We start from the raw sequence: 4834 nt of genomic DNA on the forward strand, positions 1-4834 counted from the left end.
AAAGGTTCCCCCCCCGGACTTCGGTTCTGTGTTCCTCTGAGCACGTGGCGCTCTCTTTCCCTCCCAAAATGGGACAAATTTGGGTTGGTTATTTTATGGTGTTATAAGAATTCTAAAGTCTCAAATATAGAATAAATATTCATAAATGCACACACACCTAAATATACAAACCATTTACAGGTGGGTAGCCGTGTTGGTCTGCCATAGTCAAAACAAAATCAAAAATTCTTTCCAGTAGCACCTTAGAGACCAACTGAGTTTGTTCTTGGTATGAGCTTTCGTGTGCATGCACACTTCTTCAGATACAAACCATGTGTCTGAAATAGTACAGGAGAGCAATCCTGAAGCCATTTTGGCTCTCCCAATGACCTAAAATATTCCTCTGCCGTAAGGGAGGCAAATGGGAAAAGCGTTCCCATTCTCTTTTGGCTTATAAATCCTGTCTTAAGGGCATATTTGTGCAAGAATAGGGTGAGCCTGTCACTTGGATTCAGGAGCTGAAGTACCACAAAAGAATCACAAAAAGTACCACAAAAGCATCACAAAAGAAGGACCAGGCTGCCCAGGTTATGTTGATGCAACCAGCGACCATTATCAGGTATCCTGGCAGACAGGATTTCTGCTGTAGACCGCCTCCTATAATGTACAAGTGAAACTCAAAAAATTAGAATATCGTGGAAAGGTTCATTTCTTTCAGTAATTCAACTTAAAAGGTGAAACTAATATATGAGATAGACTCATGACATGCAAAGCGAGATATGTCAAGCCTTTATTTGTTATAATTGTGATGATTATGGCGTACAGCTGATGAGAACCCCAAATTAACAATTTCAACTTTGGGGTTTTCATCAGCTGTGCGCCATAATCATCACAATTATAACAAGCAAAGGCTTGACATACCTCGCTTTGCATGTCATGAGTCTATCTCATAGCTAATGAAAACAATTGCTTACATAAATGCACTTTTCCATGATATTCTAATTTTTCGAGTTTCACCTGTATGTATGATGATTTTGGGGTGGTCTCTGGCTAAGGGGGTTGGGCAATGTCAAAAGTCTTTAAAGGTTCCTGCACACTTTTGTTCAGGGTCTCTCCCTCCTTGAAAGGAAGGCAGGGAACTCTGTCGCAACAGAAAAATAAATATCCGCCTTGCTTTCCACTGGATCCTGCCTCCATCGATTCTTCTCTGACCGATCATGGACTCAGAGTCCCATGGGGAGTTGGGCAAGAAAAAGCCAAACCAATTCCCCCCCCCCAATAAATGGATGGATGGATGATTTAATTCCTATACAGTGGAACCTTGGTTCTTGAAGTTAATCCATTCTGGGAGTCTGTTCAAATCCTGAAACCGTTCGAAAACCAAGGCACAGCTTCCGATTGGCTGCAGGAGCTTCCTGCACTCATTCGGAAGCTGCGTCGGACGTTCGGCTTCCAAAAAACGTTCGAAAACCCGAACACTTCCGGGTTTTCGGCGTTCGGGAGCCAAAACGTCCGAGTACCAAGGCATTTGAGAACCCAGTTACGACTGTACCACTTAATATGTTAAATATATCCCTAAGCAGTGTACAGGAAACTGAAGCAACAACACACAACTTAGGACAAAATAATTGCATAAAGACACAGTTGCATATAAAAATGGTTACATGAATACAAAGTTACGAATATATAAAAATCGCTATCAATTCTTTTTCTTTCTGATACACTCTTCTCCTCACGCAGGGTCCAAACAAACTCTCAGCTCACCCACAAAAGTCTCACAACGAGAAGAGGTCCTGAAAATAGTGGTGGTTACCCTAATCTCTCACTCTAGACTTGCTTTTTATTGAGGTTGTAGCTGGGTTTTTTTTAGGAGCCTAAGGACAAAGTGCTCCTAAGCATGTACATAGTGCAGTTTTCCCTTCTGAGAGGAGCAGCTGGGTTTTTTTTAAATTCAGCCCAAGGACAGGGTGTCTTTGAGCATGTGCAAAGTTCCCCTCTGTCAAAAGAGTATGCCATTTATAGACAATAAGAAACAGAGAGGAGATAAATAACGAAAACACAGTGAAACTTAATTTTTGCACATTTCATCAGTAAGGGGGTCGTATGTTTTTGGGTGTGAGAAATTCAAATCTGCTATTATTTTTGTGATTAGACAACATTTAGCTTGGTGAGTCTATGTTCGATGAAGAAGCACACAAACTGCTTTTAAAAAAACAAATAATTTTAACTTCTGAAGTTGTCAGGGAATGCTAAATAACAAATAATGAATGATGATAAAATATAATATAACTGCAAGTGCTTGACAATCATTTTTAATGATCTCTATGCAATTTCCACTAATTTTACTTACCAAGCAAAACTAAATTATACTAAACTAAATATATACTTAACCATATTTAATTATATTTACATTATATTTAACCAAAATATCTTTTCAATTCCCTAGTTATGTTACAACTTTTTAGCACCCCTCTCAACGTTTCCTACCTCCCCATATCGGAAAGGGGAATGGCAATGGAAAATGCGGGCCAACGATTTCTCCAACTTCATTAAACCGTCAACACACACTGTCTAAACTCCCCGCAAATGAATTGGGACGGATGCTCAATAAAGCAGAGATTTGCTTGGAATGCCAGGAGGGGAAAAGGAAGAAGGAAAGTGAAACCCCAATTGTTACCTTTTTCTAGAGAAGAGCAACAGAAGAGGTGGTGTTAATGAGGTTCCAATGCAGCAGGCAACGTGGATTCCAGGAAATACATCCCAAGTGGTTTTCAAAAAAGGCCTCGAAACAGAGCGGCTGGGTTTGTGGTCCGTCTCAGCTAGCTAAGGCTGAAGAGGTCTAGATCCAGCAGGTATCTGTGAGAAGGAGCCGTTTCGAAGAGAAAAAGCATGGAGCACGCGGCAGCCAACTTCTCTCCGAAGGATTCCACTAACCTACAAGACTGGGAGCTGCCCTTTATAGGGCCAGGACTCCCAGAGGGAGGTGGTCTTGGAGACAAAGGATGATGAGATTAAGGACCATGCGGGGCAGAAAAATGATTAAGTAGTGAGGGACATTCCTCAACAGAAGGAATTGGGCGGGGAATTCCTGGGACACCCCAGCTGAGTGAATCAAAGACCTGTTATCTCACTTCAATTAGGTTCCCTTGTGCCTAAACATAAAAGGAGATGGATTTGGGATCAACGCAATTATGAGTAATGGACCTCCACCCTACAGAAGGACAACGCGCTAAGGAATAAAGAAACCTTGATTAATTTAAGGAGGGTGTTGTTTTGCATTAGCTTCGGGATTGATTTCTGGGGTTGATTAGATCAGGGTTTAATTAGATCCTGCTTCTGGCTCATCTAACCTGATTTGGCCCCATGACCTGTCACTCTCCCCTCTCACATCTAGCAGTCGGTCCTCTTTCTATCTCATATGCCGTAGACTCCGTCCCAAAGGTGACAGCTCAATTTGAACAATGTACATGGAAAAGCAGAGACATCACCTTGCCGACAAAGGTCCGTATAGTTCAAGCTACGGTTTTCCCAGTAGTGATGTATGGAAGTGAGAGCTGGACCATAAAGAAGGCTGATCGCCGAAGAATTGATGCTTTTGAATTATGGTGCTGGAGAGGAGACTCTTGAGAGTCCCATGGACTGCAAGAAGATCAAACCTACCCATTCTGAAGGAAATCAGCCCTGAGTGCTCACTGGAAGGACAGATCCTGAAGCTGTGGATCCAATACTTTGGCCACCTCATGAGAAGAGAAGACTCCCTGGAAAAGACCCTGATGTTGGGAAAGATGGAGGGCACAAGGAGAAGGGGACGACAGAGGACGAGATGCTTGGACAGTGTTCTCGAAGCTACCAATATGAGTCTGACCAAACTGTGGGACACAGTGGAAGACAGGAGTGCCTGGCGTGCTCTGGTCCATGGGGTCACAAAGAGTCGGACACAACTAAACAACAACAACATGGAACTGGTTGTTGTGTTCACTGTTTCAAAACACTGGTTTGCCTTGACACCAATCCTCCCTTGTAGAGGAGCACAGAGTGCTGTCACCCCTTAGCTAAAGACCCCCAAACACCTGTTGGTCAGCTAAATGTGTACACCTGCCTATACCTGTATTCAAGAGACTTGTGGTCCACAAAAGTGACATTTAGGTCCCTTCCAACTCTACAATTCTGTGATTATATAATCTGCCACTAGCCATCTTGCCCAATGTCCACACACAGTGACACAAATCATTTGTGGCACATTGGAAGCAAAACACCATCAGCTCTTTTCCAGTTTATATTTCATGTCATTTCACTTTTAATTCGTATACCGCCTTTCTGTATTGCTACACGCAAGGCGGTTGACAGCAACAAAATATACAACAAAGAACGCACGCTTTATAATAATCTGATCCAATGCAAAAAGTCGTAATAAAAACATAACTTTAAAACGGAATGACTTCTAACAAATAAAGTAACATTCAATAATCTATTCGAATATAATAGTACCAAAAAACAAAACAAAACCCCGAACTATCGAAAAATACGGTTCTCATACTGGGTCGCCTCGAGGCGATTCTTGCACACATGACAGGTGAGTAGGTGGGTGGCATTTGACACGCCTGCAGGGACACATACAGTTTTGGAAGCCTCTCCAACGATGGGCAGCTAACGTTTTTCACCAGTTGGTCCTTCCAGACAGTGAATAAAAACATCCACAGGCAATGTGCCGTTCACATATCTGTTATACAAGAGTTTTCGCATCTTCCAGGAATCCACAGCTGCACCGGCCTGGGCAGCCTCATACTGTATCATGTTCCAGAAAAGCTGACAATCTTCTTCCATATCCTCTCGGATGTCAGAAGACACCGGGGGG

The sequence above is a fragment of the Lacerta agilis genome, chromosome 8 (genome assembly GCF_009819535.1).
Source record: "Lacerta agilis isolate rLacAgi1 chromosome 8, rLacAgi1.pri, whole genome shotgun sequence".
Taxonomy (NCBI): Eukaryota; Metazoa; Chordata; class Lepidosauria; order Squamata; family Lacertidae; genus Lacerta; species Lacerta agilis.